Source organism: Eschrichtius robustus, chromosome 10 (assembly GCF_028021215.1).
Source record: "Eschrichtius robustus isolate mEscRob2 chromosome 10, mEscRob2.pri, whole genome shotgun sequence".
Taxonomy (NCBI): domain Eukaryota; kingdom Metazoa; phylum Chordata; class Mammalia; order Artiodactyla; family Eschrichtiidae; genus Eschrichtius; species Eschrichtius robustus.
Genome location: NC_090833.1, coordinates 89049722 through 89067840, shown reverse-complemented (window position 1 = coordinate 89067840; position 18119 = coordinate 89049722). Strand labels below are relative to the sequence as shown.

General features: G+C 39.1%; 1 long non-coding RNA gene across 1 annotated transcript in view; it reads left to right on the top strand.

Moving 5' to 3' along the window:
- The first annotated feature begins 7585 nt into the window (after positions 1-7585).
- Positions 7586-18119, top strand: part of LOC137770089 (uncharacterized) — a 34938-nt gene continuing 24404 nt past the window's right edge. The window contains exons 1-3 of the long non-coding RNA XR_011075123.1: positions 7586-7973; positions 11365-11488; positions 12577-12671. This is a non-coding gene — a long non-coding RNA (uncharacterized lncRNA). The remainder of the gene's footprint in view (positions 7974-11364; positions 11489-12576; positions 12672-18119) is intronic.

Sequence of the window (18119 nt, the reverse complement as noted above, 5' to 3'; positions counted from 1 at the left end):
ACTATTCTCAACATTCCAGTGGTCAAAAGGAAGCTTCATGAAAAAAAATACATAAGTGAAAGTAAAAATATAGCATAACATCTATTGGATGTAGGTAAAGCAGTGTTTATCAGGAAATTTAGAGTACTAAAGTTTTATATTAGAAAAAAAATGTCAAATCAACAATCTAAGTTTCTACCACAAAAAAATAGAAAAAGAAGGGAAAATAAACAGAAAGCTAGAAGAAGGGGAATGATAAAGATAAGAACAAGGATTAGTACAATTGAAAACATGAAAACAAAAGAGAAAATCAAAGCCAAAACTTTGGGTTTTTTGAAAATATAAGTGAAATTGATAAACTTCTAGCAAGACTGACAATGACAAAAGGAAGATACAAATTACCAACATCAGGGATGAAAGAGAATTCCTACAGAACCCACAGATATTAAAAAGGATAATAAGAGAATAATATGAACAAGTCTATACATAGAAATTCAACAAATTAGACAAAATGGTCCAATTCCTTGAAAACTACAAACACAAAACTCACCCAAGATGAAATCGATCATTTAAGTAATCTTATATTAAATAGATTGAACGAGCAGAAACACACACACACACACACACACACACACACACATCTGCAAAAAAGGAAATTTCCAGATCAGTTGTCTTCACTGGTGAGTCTACCAAACATTTAAAGATGAAATAATGTGTGGAATCTAGTCAAACTCATAGAAGCAGACAGTAGAATTGTGATAACCCAGGGCTGGGAGGAGGAGGAAATGGGGAGATGCTGGTGACAGGGTACAAAGTTTCAGTTATGCAAGATAAGTTCTGGAAATCTAATGTATGGTGGGCAATGTGACTATAATTAACAATATTTGAAATTTGCTATGAGATTAAATTGTAAGTGTTATCACAATAAAAAAAAGAAAAAGAAAATGGTAACTATGTGAGGTAGTGGATATGTAAATTAGCTTCTTTGTGGTGATCACAATATATATGTATAACAAAGTACCAAGTTATACACCTTAAATATAAATGATTTTTATTTGTCAATTAAACCTCAATGAAGCTGGGGGTGATATAACACCAATTCTACACAAACTCTTCCAGAAAACAAAAGTGGAGGGAACACTTCCCACCTCATTTTATAAGGCCAGTATCAAAGTCAAAGACAGTACGAAAAAAGAAAACTATATCAATTTCCCTTATGAACATAGACACACAAGTTCTCAACAAAATATAAGTAAATCATATCCATAAGTATATAAAAAGAAAGATACACTACAACCAGGTATGGTTTAGTCGACAAATGCAAGTCTGGTTCAATATATGAAAATTTACCAGTGTAATCTGCAATTTTGACAGGGTAAAGAAGAAAAACCACATGATCCAATCAGTTGGTACAGAAAAAGCATTGGAACAAAGCCAACATTTACTCAACAACAACTCTCAGCAAACTAGAAATAAAAGGGAACTTCCTCAATCTGATAAAGAACTACAAAATTACTGAAGCTAACATTACACTTAATGATTAAAGTCCTAATGCTTTTCCCTTAAAATTACTACCACGGCAAGGGTGCTCACTTTCCCCAAAACAACTTACATAGTACTGGAAGCCCTGGCTATTTCAATAATTTGAGAAAAGAAAAAGCAAGGCAAGTCATACAAATTGGAAAGGAAAAAATAAATCTACCCTTATTTGCTGATTGCATGATTGTCTACATAGAAAATTCAAGGAATTTACCAAAACATTCCTAAAACTATAGAGTATAGCAAGATCATGGAATACAAGATCAACACACAAATATCAGTTATATTTCTATACATTAGCAATGAACATTGGAAACTGAAATAAAAAACATATTATTATTTACAATTGTTCCAAAAAATTAAAAAGAATTTGACAAAACGTGCAGGATCTGTATGCAAAAAATACAAAATGCTGACTAAAAAGTCAAAGACAAATGGAGACACATGCCATGTTCATAGATTAGAAGCCTCAATACAGCTCAGGTTCCTGGGGTTTTGGAGTAAGTTATGCCTTTACCTCATGATAATCATCCTCCATTTGAAAAGCAGCTTCTGATTTGCCATTGGGTCCTGATGGAGACTGAACATGGGATACCAAGTGACTATGTGACCCAAAATATCTATCATCAACTTGTATAATCTACTTCACTGAATCAAAATATTGGATATGTGTAAAGCTATTCCTTTGTTAAATGGGATGGTAAATATAAGACCAGACTAAAACAGGACCAGAAGGTATAAGCAAACTGTATAATCAAGTGGTTCACAGTCACATGGTACTTACATTAGGGAACTGTTGACCAAAACCGCCTGCATATTTGGCCAGGTATAATGATAACCACTTGCATGAGATATCTCGCAATAAGAGATCCCGATAAGGAACACAGTGCTGTCACAAAAACTAACTGGGAGAATTCAGGAGGGGCCTAAAAGAGGGGGTAGACGCCAGTCCATGTCCTACCAACCTCCCAGAATCCTTCTCACTGGAATCCATCTTGGCTGAGATGCATGGGCCACCAGGAAGGACCATGAGTCAGACCGAATATGGGCCAAGAAAGATGATTGGCCAGAGACAACCCGGAAACTAATCACATTACCATAAAACCTGAGACTGTGAGCCACGTGGCAGAGAAGTTCTTCTGGGTTCCCTTACCCTGCTGCTCTCTGCCCGGGCACCCCTTCCCAATAAAGTCTTCTGCTTTGTCAGTACACGTGTCTCCTCGGACAATTCATTTCTGAGTGTTAGACAAGAGCCCACTCTTGGGCCCTGGAAGGGGTCCCCTTTCCTGCAACACTTACTCCTATTGACTCACCACATGACCTTCAATGCTCCTTGGAGTCCCATGGGGAGTCCACTATAAACATTTAACAGAGGAGGAAAGAGTACTCTCCTTGGGTGACAGATGTGTCTGCAAGGGATGGTGGCCCTGAAAGGCTGTAGTGAAGAGAAATCCTCCCTAGTGGGCAGAGTTTGGGGAGGTATATCTGATTGTCCACTTTGTGTGGAAGGAGATATGTTTAGAATCATAATAATTCAATATGAATGGCTCAATGAGCTCACTGGTAATCCGGGGCTGGTAAAGAATATAACTGGAAAATTAACAAGGAGACCTGGAGGAGACTATGTGGATGCACTTCTAGGAACCAAACAGAGTGGTAGGATGTAAATAGTCACTACCGGACAGGACATGAGAGGGTGAAAAACAAGTGAAGTTTGGGTATTTATTCCTTTGGCCTTCTATACTAAGCCATTCTAATGTTCCTCTTCTTAAGACCATAGCTCCTCTTGGGGCAGTCTTTCCTGCCAAGTTGTAGTTATACTCCCTGCACGCCTTTTGGTGATAATGTCTCCCTACAGTCACTAGTCACAGGGTGTGTCTCACCAACTGGGCCCTTATTTTATTAGATCTCCTTCAGTGTCCTGTTGTTTCTTAACAATTGACCACAGCAACCCTGATCATAAACTCCACAAGAGTAGGGACTTTTATCTCTTATATTGTTTGTTAAAATCCCAACACCTAGAATGATGTGTCACACAGCAGGCTTTCAATAAATGTTTGTTGAACGAATATATGTATGGTCCACTTTCTCTCCATTAGAACACGAATAGCAATTCCTTAAGCATCACTAATAATTACTTATCAAAAATGCATGCTATCTGGTGTTGGAATTGATGCGAGGAAACAACATAAACTGATACAGCCTTTCTCAGGACTATTTGTTAGCATCTATAAAATGTTTAACATGTACACTTTTTTTTTTTTTTGCCACGTGGCTTTCAGGATCTTGGTTCCTGGACCAGGGATGGAAACCGGCCCTTGGCAGTGAAAGCACAGAGTCTTAACCACTGGCCCGCCAGGGAATTCCCACTTGCACACATTTTAACTGAGCAAGTCTATCATTTTGGCTTTTGTGCCAAAGAAATAATCACACATATATGCAAAAGATGTATGGGCAATGATGTTTGCTATATATTATTTATAAAAGTGAAAATTGGAAACAAACTGAACATCAATAACAAAAAGATAGATTAAATAAACATGATATACCCCTACAATGCAGCTAAGGAAAAGAATGATTTAGCCTGACCAGACAACTGGATCAGGAGACAACTTGTACAAAAACAAGTTGTAAATAAGTAGTAACCATGCTTTTTGAAAAATGCAGTTAGCTGTAACATAAAGTCTAGAATTCAGCATCAGTTAATACTGGTTTTATATGGAAGATGGGATGGAGGGTAGAGGTAAATTCCATTATCCAGCATGTATTTATAATTTAAAAATAAACATTTAAATATACTTACATTAAAAAATAAACAGGAACAACTCAAGTGTTTAAAAAATAACAAGGCTTATTTAATAGCCTTGCTCAGCACATAATGTAAGGGTGATAAAATATCACGTTGCAAAGCTTATTGCCACACTAATAAATGTAGTTGGGTTGACCATCTACTATACTGTCACACTTAGCTTTCACAGTATGAGTTCAAGGATATTTATCTAGAAAGCTGCACTTAACAAAAAAGGGTATTTGATTATTAATAAACCAATTGCATTTTTTATGGATAATACGTTTTTTTGTCCTTCCCAAAGAGTCCACATGACAGAGTAGGGTTCATTTTTGCAAAGATGGAAAATTCAGTCTAATTAAGGGGACACACCTGAAGCAGGAGACAGATGGGCCCCAAGCTGAACAGTTTATCCCCTGTGGACAGAAACTCCACAATGGAGGATTATGGAGGAGGCTGGGATGATGGATGGAGGCTGGGATCTGCGCAGATAAGAGATAAAAGACCACATATTCCTCATTCTCAAAGTCAAGGAGACCTCCCTGACTACACACAGCGCAGAAAGGCTCCTTGGAGGTCAAAAAGGGAGGGGGCGCCACCCCACAGTAAGTGATGCCAACCTACCCATAGGCCTTTTCGCTAGAACCCATCCTGGCTAAGAGATGCCGCATGGGAGGACCCTGAGATATACCATATACGGACTCAGAACCAGGCAAAGCAAGATGATTGGCCAAAGGAAACCCGGAAGAAATGCCCCATAAAAGTGATTCAAACTACCGGGAGGGCGTGACTCTATCTGAGGCCGCCCGTGTGTCTCTCCACATATATGTACTGTTTTTCCTCCTAATAAACACTTCCCTTGTTTCACTACTTTCCGTCTCTATGTGGAAATTCATTTCTGCACAGCTGACAGGCCAGGGCCTTGTCACTGGCCACTGGTCCCTGGTGGTCAGGTAACTAGGATTCAGTGCTCTCACTGCCACTGCCCGACTTCAATCTCTGGCTGAAACCGAAATCCTGCTTAAAAGCCTCTGCAGGCCGAGGCCACCTGAGGTCATATTCATGACCATTGGGAACTGACCAACGTAGAAGACTCCTTTCCCAGCTGAGGTAAACCCAGACTCCTTTCACGCTGGCCCGGGGCCTGGAGGGTGTGGGTGCGGTGGCAGGAGCTAACCTCACGGGAGACGTGCCTAGATCCCGGCTGCGTCTGTCCCCCAAGACTCAGGCATCGGAGCACGCCAGCAGACCCGTCCTGGGCGGCTGAGGACGCGCCCAAACCCGCGCCGCCAGAGCCGCTCTGGCAGAGCTGCGCCGGAAGACGCCTCCAGATCCAGCCAAGCAAGGCAGGAGGACGCGTCCAGACGCAGGACTGCGGAGGATTCCCCAAGTGAGGTGGAGCTAGGCCGGAGGACGTGCCAAGGGAGCCGCGTCGGTGGCGGCGGGACCTGGGGAGCAGCGAGGAGAGCTCTTTAGCGCCCGCTGAACTGTGCCCGCCGCCCCCTCCGCTGGCCCCGAGCCCAGTCCACACCCACAGCACGCACTCTGAGGAGGCTGAGCTGCCCGGGGAAGGGGGTTCCCAGGCGTGGGCGGGGACGAAAGCTTCCCAGGAAAGCTGCTGAACCTCTATGCCCGTGTTCACTTAAATTGCGCTAACTTCTTGATGGCTGTATTCCTTTTTTCACCGTATGAATAAGACCAAACTTTAACAATCATTGTCATAGAAAAAATGATTGATGTGAAATAATATTGACCAGATACGTGCTCAATATATGTAATTTAGTTAAAAGATGTTCCTATAATATTATGCTCATATGTGCCTAATTTGGTTAAAAAAAAACAACAACAGGATGCTCACTAAGGCTGCAGTAGGGTCACCTCTGAGAAATGAGTGCTTTTCTTGATAATCATTTTCTTATTTTGCACTGTGTGTATTTTCGTACATTATGCATTTTTGAAATTTGCTCTTTTCCCTTTCCTGAGATAAATTCTGTTGGTCACAGATACTTTCTTTTATGGTACTGTTGTGCTTAATGTTCAAGTGTCTTATTTGCCTTATTCCCCAAAGATATTTGTATCTTGACTACTTTTGGCAACTTAGAGTTTTAACAGGGCATTGAGGGAAAGAGAATGCCTATCCTTTTCTTTGTATTACTAAAAATTTGAAAAACAGTGATGGAATAAAAGCTATGTCTTAAGGCAGGACAAGAAATTTTAAGCATACATATTCCTTGCCCCTATTAGGCCAGCCCTAAAGTGCTGTATGCATCTGCATTATACATTAACCAGACCTCCTCAAAGGCGGGAATGCCTGCTCCACCATAAAGATCAATGTTTTCTTTTTCTCCTTCTGATACCAGTAACATAACTTCTTAGAAGATTAATTTTTCCTTTCCTAATCCTGTAAGGGGTCATAGTGACCTACTTCTCCCCTTTTACGTGCAGGTCTGGACTATGTATCTTTAGTGAACTTTCTGTAAAATATAAGTGTGTCATTTTGATGTACCATCCTTTGTCTCAAAAATGTATATGACTATGACTTTGACTTCTAACAGGTGGAATAGTCCTCAGTTTTCTGAAAGACTGTTTCCAGGTCTGTAATCCACAGGTTGGCTTGAATAAAATTCTTTTTCCTTTAGATCAGCTATTAATTTTTCCTAGACAACAGAAAAGTAGAAAATGGTAAAATGAGTATCCATAAATAGCTATGCCCTCCATCAACTTAAGAAACCTAACCTTTTGCTGTATTTGCTTTAATTAGTTTTTGCTCAAATTTTATAAAATGAACTAACAAGATGACTTCAGTGCTAACCGTGTTATTATGCATGCCTTTACAAAATCAATACATTTCCAGTCAATCAATATAATTCCATGTAACAACTGAGTAACTAATATTCGCTGACATTATTATGCTCAATTCCTAATTGCCATTCCACATTCAAATTTCCCAAATTGTTCCCAGCGTCTTTGGCAACTGTTGTTTTCCCCTTCGGAGTGTGATGGAAGACCATGCGATGTAGTATTTGGCAGTAAAGTTCAAATTAACCCATAACGCCTGGGGTCTCTGAGAGAACCTGGGCAGAAGGGAACATATAGCACACCTTGCAACAGTCTAATACAGAAGAAACGCTGCAAAGAAATGGCAAGGCACAGAGACTTATGGGAAATGTAGTCTTGAATCTGGTTGGGTCACCGTGCAGCCCTCTGGGTAGTGTCTAGGCTACATTTGCGCGTGTGCAGGGCCAGCTGCGCGTTCCTGTTTCCGCACTTTCATCCCTGGTCGATAGTTGGTGCTGAGTCCTTGATTGTCCTCCTGTAGAGTGGATTTAGGGGGATGGAGACTCCGCGCCGCACGGGAACTTCTGGAGAGGAGTGGGCTTGTGACCCAGAGAGCGGGAGCAGAAAGTCCCGGGGGCCCCCAGGTTCAACCCCGTGTTAGACTCAGATGCGGCTGAGCCCTTATCAGAAGCAAGTGCTCGATGCAGGCCGGAGTGTACGGGGATCGTTTGCCTGGCCCCACCTGCAGCCGGACCGGAGAAAAGCCCCCGCGGCGGCCTTGGTAGGGAGCGTGGTGCTTGTTTGTTCATAATGCGGATGGTGAGCGTGCCAGAAAGCGCAGGCGGCGGGTCTGCGGTGGAGCCCGAGCTCTGGAGCCAGAAAGACCCAGGTAAATTCCAGCTCTGTCACCTTTAAGCAGGGGCGACAGAAGGAACCTGGATAAGAAGCAAGTTTCTCATCTGTCAGTAAGGACATTAATAATGACTGCTTCATGGCATTGTTTTAAAACTCATAAGTCATCACCTGTAAATCAGGTAGGCTAGTGCAGAGTACTAAGCCCTGAGTACGTGACAACTGCTGTTATATTTAGAAGACACTTCATTCTTTTTATTGGTTGGTGTATGTATAAACCTCAACCATTCTGTGAAGTCTGTATAACCATCTGCATTAAAAATAACCGAAGCTCAGGTTAGTGGACTGATGGCTTAGGTCACAAGCTAGCAATGAGGGAGTCTGGATTCAAGAGCAGGTGTGCTTTACTTCCAATCTCAGGCTTTGTCTAAATATCACATCTGCCAGAAATCAGCATTGCAGCCTTCACAGCACCTAACAGAGTAACTTGTCCCCAAATCTCCAGGGATATAGTAGTAAGTGAATGTAGATGGAATCCTACCATATGTCAGATGTACTCTGAGATTTCTGTTGTTTCCTCAGATCCTTTGAGTCAGACAGAGCCTCCTATCCCCTCATGCACTTCAGGCTGTGTTTTCAGTCTAAGATTATAATGAATTCCAAGAGAGTCAGCTTTCTGGCCTTAAAATTGTGGCCTAGGACTAGATTCCAGCTCCTGGGAAATTCATTTTAGAGCACAGCAGCTCTTGTGAAGTAGGAAGCAGGGGGACTCTGGTAAAGGAGTCTTACCTGGAAGAGAGCACCCCCTGACCTAGACATCTCTCCAGAGCTACAGAGTGGAGGCAGAAGAGCCCAGGAGCAGGTCTGCACAAGATCAAGAAGTAGTTCTTGATCCTTCTGCCAGGAATGAGCCAGACTTGGTAATGCCACCACATTCAGAAGCCACCACATGGTGTGACAGTTGGGAGTTTGGGCCAGTCTTGAAAAGAGCAAGGTGAGCTGGGATGGCCCAGGGGCAGGCTGCTCAGGAAAGGCCACTTTGTTGGAGAGCTAGTGAGGTTGAGGTCTGGGAGTAAAGGATAACCAGGCAGAGGGAGGAAATGCTGTCTCCACTCTCCCTAAATTGCCCTTTTACAGATGCTGCTGTCACACATGTGACACTATCCTGACTTCACAGAGTCCCACAGTGATGGTTCCTGAAACGTTTCTATGGTCATCTACCTCTGACTCATTTAAAACTTTAAAGAAATTAGACCTGAGAGTGTCAGTGAATTGTCCAGGGCCAATTATTGTGACAGATCCAGGAGTCAAAGACAGTGCCATTCACTCCGTCTCCAGTCCATGTTTCAGTAGTTTGTTCCTTTCTATTGATGAGTAGTCATCTGTTGTGTGGCTATTCCACAGTTTATTTACCCATTCACCAGTTGATGCATATTTGGGTTATTTCCAGCCATAAATATTCATATACAGGTTTCTTTGTGTGAGCATATGTCTTCAGTCTCTTGGGTTAATGTGAAGGAGTGAGTGGATTTCCTGGGTCTCATAATAATTATATGTCTAATGTCGTAAGAAAATGTCAAATTGTTTTCCAAAGTGGCTGTCCTAGTTTGCATTCCCATCAGCAATGTGTCAGGGTCCTGGTTACTCTGTATCTTCACCAGCATTTAACAATATCAGGTTTTTTATTTGAGCCATTATTTTAGGTTTGTAATGGTATTTCATTTTAGTTTTAATTTGAATTTTTCTAATGCCTAATAATAAGCATGTTTTTGTTCGTTATCCATTACTCTTTGGTGAAGGTGCCTATTTGATTGGAGACTTACATATGTTCTATAAAAAATATTTCCTCAGATACATGATTTGTAGATATTCTTTCTCAGTTTTATTTTTTTTCATATTCTTAACAGTATTTTTCAAAGAGCAGAGGTTTTAAATTTATCAATTTTTCATAACTTTTTCAGTTTCTTTTATGAATGTATTAGTCTATGTGGGCTGCTATAACAGAATATCACACATTGGGTGGCTTAAACAACAGAAATATTTTATCTTATAACTCTGGAGGTTGGAAGTCCAAGATCAGGATGTCATCAGTGTTGGTTCCTGGTGAACCAACTCTTCCAGGCTCACAGAAGGCCACCTTATTGCTCTGTTCTCACATGGCCTTTCCTCTGTACACACACAGAAAGAGAGAGATCTCTAGTGTCTCTTCCTCTTCTTATAAAGACATTGGTCCTATCAGATTAGGACCCCACCTATTTTAACTTCATTTAACCTTAATTACCTCCTTAAAGACCCTATCTCCAAATACAGTCACATTGGGGGTTAGGGCTTCAACATATGAATTTTGGGGGACACAATTCAGTAAATAACAATGATGTATGCTTTTTTGTCCTATCTAAGAAATATTTGCCTAATATGGCCAAAAGCATTTTACCTTTTTATTCCCCTTATATATGTTTGAAAATTATAGCACCATTTGTTGGGAAATATGTACTTTGTTCATTGGATTGCCATGGTACCTCTGCTGGAAATCTTTTGAGTATAAATATGAGCTCCTGAAATACAGCTCTGGTTCTGAGTATTCCTTCCAGGGCTTACATGCATCTATTCATTGATTCCCCCATTACCCCAGCAGAGGACTCTGGCAGAGGATGTGTGTAACCTAGAGAGTGCTCAGGTGTATAAGCCATTGGTGTATAAGAAATGATTATAGGAACCCTATTTATAATGACTTTATCTTTAAAAAGACACTAAGCTTTGGGACTCCTCTGGTGGTCCAGTGGTAAAGAATCCGCCTTCCAATGCAAGGGACATGGATTCAATCCCTGGCTGGGGAACTAAGATCCCACATGGCGCGGGGCAACTAAGCCTGTGCACCACAACTACTGAGCTCACACACCTCAACTAGAGGGCCCACGTGCTGCAAACTACAGAGCCCACTTGCCCTGGAGCTTGCACACCACAACTAGAGAGAGAAAACCCAGAGGCCGCAACTAGAGAGAAGCCCACGTGCCACAACTAGAAAGCAGCCTGCAAGCCACAATGAAAGATCCCACATGCTTCAGGGAAGATCCCCCGTGCTGCAACTAACACATGGCACAGCCAAAAAATAAAATAAAATAAATAAATAAAATGTTTTTTAAAAAAGGCACTAAGCTTTCTTGGTAGTATATTAACTGAGAGTATAAGTACATATTTTAGAAATACATACAAATGAATTAGGGCATGAAAATAATATTTGTGCTAATTGTGTGATGCCCCCAAAGTATAAGACAAAATTAAGGCTGTAATAATTTATAATTTTATTTATTATTTTACAATATTTTGCTTTAAACTCTCAGCAGTAAACATCACAAGAGTTTTCAAAAGTATTTTCTATGTTACCTGTTTCTAAACCCTTCAGATTAATCAGAAATGTGCTATTACAGGCATGAGTGTCATTCAAGGATGTGACTGTGGATTTAACCCAGGAGTGGAAACACCTGGGCCCTGCTCAGAGTATCCTGTACAGAGATGTGATACTGGAGAACTACAGCCACCTCCTCTCAGTGGGTGAGCAGACCTTACCATGTGAATGCCTCAAGAATGCAATCCTGTTTATTCTCTTGTTCTTAACTGCTACTTTTATCATATGTGTCATATCCTGTTGTTTCTTTTGATTGACTCTTCTCCTGGTTAAGGGTCATATGTGCCTTCTTTTCATACTTCATAATTTTTTATTGGTTGCTAGTTATGGATTTTAATTTGTCGGATGCTGTATTTCTTGGTATTTTAAAATATCTGGGGACTTTCTCTGGAATAAAGTTAAGTTATTTGGAATTAGTTTTATCCTTTCAAGATTTAAAGCTTTGTTCTCTTGGATTCAGAGCACTTTATAGTCTAGGGCTGACTTTGCTCCTGTACTAAGGCAGATCTTTCAGGTTATTCTACTGAGTTCTCCATGAATTAAGAGATATTTCTACTCTGGCTGGTAGGATAACAAGCTTCCCATCTCTGTCTGTGCTTTGGTGATTTATCATCCTACTCCTTCCCAGAGATTCTTTCCCCAGTCTCAGATAGTTTCCTTACATGCATGCACAAGTCTCTACTCAGCCAAAGACTCAAGGAGATCTTTCTGCAGATTTCTACAGCTCTTCCTTACTACAGCTCTTTCCCCTCCAGTATTTTGTCTTGCAGATTCTAGTTGCCTTGGCATTCCTAAATTACTAACTCTGTCTCCTCAACTTATGGAGAGTGTCAGGCTCTCTTTGGTTTCCCTTACTGTGTTGTGGCATAGAAATTTTCTATACTGTGGCAATAATGGGACTCACCTAATTTGTTTCCTTTTTCTGAAGAATTCCTGTCCTGCACTGCCTATTGTTCCATTTTGTATGACTTTCTACTTGTTTGACATGAGGAGGTAAAGTGATAGTCCCCATGAAGTCCCTTGTATAAAACCCCACACATGGACTATTTTTAGAATTTAATTATTTAGTCCTAAGATTCAGGGATTTAAGAAGATTCATTCCTTCTGTCACCTCCTCAAAAAGGTCAAATGAGCACCTTCATTGTACAGTTCCTGAAGCTGTACCTTCCTTTATATTCAGAAGTATTGAAGCCCATGTAGCTGATCCAAATTATAAATTCTTTTCCACTTACAGAGTATTGCTTTAGAAAACCAGATGTGACCTTCAAGTTGGAGGAAGGAGAAGATCCATGGTTATTAGAGGAAGACTGTCTAATAGGAGCTACTCAGGTGAGTTACTGAGTACTAGAAGAAGGTATCCAGGGAAAAGTAAATCCAAAGTGATCAGTTATAGGTAGGAATTTTAATTTTAATTTTATTTATTTATTGGCCATGCCACATGGCTTGCAAGATCTTAGTTCCCCAACCAGGGATGAAACCTGCACCCTTGGCAGTGAAAGCGTGGAGTCCTAACCCTGGAACACCAGGGAATTCCCTAGGTGGGAATTTTTAGAGGCCTGTGTCTTTGGTAGTTTACAAAGAATAGATCCAGTGCAATGTGGAAGATGAAGGTATAACATAACCAATGCAATACTAGCATACTGATTTTCTGATCTTTAAAGGCTGGGAGTCCAAGTGTATCATTTACAACTGACAAACCAAGTTATAGGATTTTTATTTAATTGTAAAATGATAAACACTAAGAAATATTAGAAAAGGCACTAAAATTGGGCATTAAAGGATGGTTAAGGAGAGAGAAAAAACACTGATTTCATCATTGGTTCTATAATATGGAATTACTAGTTACTGTCTAAGTAAGTAGAAGATTAAAAAATACATAAGTTTATAAAAGTACCTACTAGAGCAAAAACACAATCTTCCTAATTTTTAGAAGAAAAATTAACAGAGCCATGAAAACAGAACTATTTACTAAAAAGACTTTTTTATAACATAACTGAACATAAACTAAAACAAATATATCTGCCACTCAACTTACTTAACGTAGTTAAGTTACCTATTAAATAAGTGCTATCAGATTGTACCAAAGAGTTATACCTAAAAAATAATGTAGAAAGTTTGAAATATAAAACAGTAAATTTAATAAGCCAATAAATGTACAAATAAATCAAGGTTCATTTACCTGGCTGCTAAAGTTCGAATTTAGGCAAAATAGTATGAAATCAGAAAAAGGGCACTTGAATGATGTTTTTTAAAGACCATTTTAAAAGGACAATAAATGTTTTGATTATCTGTGCATGAAATAAGTTATCAGGATCCATAAAACAACAATTGTAAGAGGTATAACGTAAAAGAGAAACATATTAGATATAGTAGATCTTAATATACCTTTCTGGTTTTATACCAGATATAGTGGAGAACAAATGAAGTTCTAGAACAAGGGTTGGCAAACTACAGTCCTTGAGCCAAATGCAACCTGACACTTCTTTTTCTAAATTAAATTTTTTGGAACTCAGCCACTCTAGTTCTTTTACGTATTGTCAGCACTGTCTTCATACTACAAAGGTGTAGTTGACTAGTGACAAGGACCATATGGCTTGCAAAGCCTAAAATATTTATTATCTTGCCTTTTACGAAAAAACGTTTGCCAGTCCATACTCTAGAACAATGGTATTCAACAGAGGATGATTTTACCCACCATAGGACATTTAACAATGTCTAGTGACATTTTTAGTTGTCACAACTAAGGGGAAGATACTACTTTTATCTCATGGAGAGGCTGGGGATGCTGCTAAACATCCTGTAATGCACAGGACAACCATCACCACCCCCACCACACACGTGCACAACCAAGAATTATCTGGTCCAAAATGTTAATAGTGACAAATACGAGAAATTCTGGCCTAGAATGCATACATAGCGTATTTTATAAAGTGAATGCAATACATATCTAGATATATCTTTCAAACTGTGTCCTCTGGAAATAAAGAGTAAACCAGTGCTGATGGTATGTGTAGAAAATATAAAAGTACATTACAGCAACAAAAAACTTCAATAAATTCCTCGGAGTAGAAATTTCACAATTCAGTAAAACTAGAAATTGCAAATAATGTGAACAAACTAAAATTCAGTAATTAAAAAAACCTTTAAAAATCTATTTGTTCAGCTAAATGAGGAAAATTGTGGAGCAGGAAGCTCCAAGCTCATTTCCCCACAGCAATATTGAAAAAAAAAAAAAAAAAAAAACCATGCAGGAAGCTTTCTGAACCAACTTTGTCATAGCTGTGGAAAACAAAGTTTTATAGCAACCAAGCCAATATCTGATTAAGAAAAATCCATCTTAAAACTAATAGAAAAGTTTTGTAGCATTTTTACTCATTCCTTCCCTAACCCCTCCAGGGCATGATGGTAGTTTTGGCGTTGAAGCAGTGGCAGTCTGGTTCCCAGTTCCCTCCTTTGAGCCAGGGATCAGAGCAGACCTTATTTATTTATTTATTTGTTTTTAACATCTTTATTGGAGTATAATTGCTTTACAATGGTGTGTTAGTTTCTGCTTTATAACAAAGTGAATCAATTATACATATACATATGTTCCCATATCTCTTCCCTCTTGCATCTCCCTCCCTCCCACCCTCCCTATCCCACCCCTCTAGGTGGTCACAAACCACCGAGCTGATCTCCCTGTGCTATGTGGCTGCTTCCCACTAGCTATCTATTTTACGTTTAGTAGTGTATATATGTCCATGCCACTCTCTCACTTTGTCACAGCTTACCCTTCCCACTCCCCATATCCTCAAGTCCATTCTCTAGTAGGTCTGTGTCTTTATTCCCAGAGCAGACCTTATTTACAAGTTATTGTGTACATCTGTTTTAACCTGGGGGAATACAAGATACTTGTATGTTTCATATAACTTGAAACTCAGGCAGAAAAGTGGTAGGCACTGCTATTAATAGTTACAAGATTCACAGATGCCTGGAGCAAGAGATTACAGGTGGAAACATATAATAGGCCATTTAAGGTCTGGAGGAGAAGCTAGAGTGAGACTACATGAGAAATTAGTACATTCAAAAGCAGCCCATGTATACAAGGGACTTTAGAAAGCCACCTGCATACCCAGGCAAGATGCATGCTCAGAAAGCTCTAAGAAGACTTTAAGCTTTCACTTGAGTTGATCTCTAGGCTCAGAGCAAGCTTGACTAAGTGTTGAATGACTGCTCCAGCACAAAGCCAATTTGCAAAGCCTATGAGAGCTCTTGGCATTCAAGAAATCTCTATTAAAACATTAGCTAAACATGAGCTAAGGGAACAGATTTCAGTGATGAAACACAGCAAAGAATAGTTTGTGCAAAAATAAGTGGAAAAGTCTCAAAACAAATGGAGTACTACAGTCTTCAACAATAAAAAAATAAACAGCAAACCCTGATGAAAGAGTTACTATATTATAATAGTCAAATGAACAGTTTTCAACAAGAAAAAAAATTACAGTGATACAGAGAAACAAGGAAGCATGACCCCTTCAGAGGAACTAAATAAATTGCTAGAAACCATCCTCAAGGAAGCCCAGGAACAAAGAATTTAAAACAACTGTTTTAAATATGCTCAAAGATCTAAAGGAAAGCATGGACAAACAACTTGAGGAAATCAGGAAAATTATGTAAGAAAAAATGTGAATCAATAATAACAAATTATCGAAAGAAACCAAACAAATTATGGAGATGTAAAGTACTATAACTGAAATGAAAAATTCACTAGAGATATTCAACAGCAAATTTGAGCAGGCAGAAGAAAGAATCCATTATTCTGAAGATAGGATAATTGAAATCATGAACTCTGAGGATCAGATAAGAAAAAAATGAAGAAAAGTGAATAGAGTCTAAGGGACTTGTGGAACACCATCAAGGGAACAATATGGTAGTCCCAGAAGAAGAGAGAGAAATGTGCAGAAATATTATTTTAAGAAAGAATGGCTTAAATTTTCCAAAATTTGTTGAAATACATGAATCTACAAATTCAAGAAGGTGAACAAACTCCATGTTGGATAAACTCAAAGAAACTCACCCTGAGACACATTATAATGAAACTAGCAAAAGACAAAGAGAATCTTCAAATCAGCTGGAGAGAAGCGGTTCATTTCATGTCAGTCTTAGCCTATCAGTAGTGATGTTATTGGCTCAGAATGCCTGAGGCAATCACCTGGGCCCATACTACTTGTGGCAAGCTCCCACAGATATTTCCCTGACCAAATGCAGTGTTGCAGCGGGACTAACCCTTGTGGTTCTTATTATGATTGCAAGATGCACCTCAGCAACAACTATCAGAGAACTTTGAAAAAACAAGCTTTATGACTCACACGTCCTGGAGGGTACACAACACACCTGAGAGCCACACAACATGGTCACAGATCGAGAGAATGGACCTGGGGTTCTGAATTTATTGGGGTCAAGTGTGGGTTGCCTGGGGTTTCAAGGTTCACTCTTTATTGGCAAATTTGAAACTTAAGACTGGGAATTTAGGCACAGGAAGGGAAAAACAAGGTCACTCAAGTGGTCAGTTATCTAGGTTACTCAGGGGTTTCTAAAAGGGGAACTTCATGGATGAAGGAGGTCTGATTCCTCGTCTAGTTTTTTAGATAATACCTGGGTCATATAGCTGGCAATATGCTTGTTTGAAATTGATGCCTTGGCAATCAAATCTTAATGTTAGGCATTTACATTACAATAGAAAAGGCTTAATGTCAGGCACTTACTACATATAAGTGATCCTCAATGAAATTATCAGGTGATTTCTAATCAGAAATCTTGGAGGCAAGAAGGCACTGGAATTATATATTTAAAGTGCTAAAAGAAAAAAATGGTCAACCTAGAATTCTATACCCAGCAAAATGTTCATTTAATAATGAGGGAGAAGTTAAGATATTCCCAGATAAACAAAAACTGAGGGAGTTCATTACCACCACACATGCCCTGCAAGAAATGATAAAGGAACTCCTTCAGACTGAAATGAAAAAAAGACAGATAGTAACTGGAATCCATATGAAGAAATAAGAACTCCATTAAAAGTAAGTATGTGGACAAATACATGAGCCAGTACTGAAAGATGAATGGATAAAAAAAAATTATAAGTCTTTGTTATTGTACATACAATCTATAAAGATGTAATTTGTGACACCAGTAACATAAAGGAGAGAGTTGGAGCTGTTTGGGAGTAGCATTTTGGTATGTGATTGAAGTTAAATTGGTATCAATTCAAATTAAATTGTTACAACTTTAGGATATTATATGTACTATACCCATGGTAACCATAATAAAAATACCTATAAAATAAGTGTACACAAAATAAAATGAAAAGGAATCAAAATGTGTCACCACAAAAATTAAACACAAATGAAGGAAGTAATGGAAGAAATGAGGAACAAAGAAGCTATAAAACATACAGAAAGCAGATAGCAAAATAGCAGAGGTAAGTCCTTGCTTATTAGTAATTACTTTCAAAAATGGATTAAACTTTAATCAAAGGGTAGAGATTAGCAGAATGAATTTTTAAATGATCCAACTATATGCTGTTTATAAAAGACTTATTTAGATCTAAAGACACAAATTTGTTGAGAGGGAAGGAATGGAAAAAGATATTCCCTGAAAATAGTAGCCAAAAGAGAATTGGGGTGGCTATACTAATATCAGACAAAATAGACTTTAGGTCAGAAACTGTTACAAGAGGCAAAGAAGGGCATTATATTATTATTTTTTTTTAGTTGATAATTTTCTTTCAATTGCACAGCA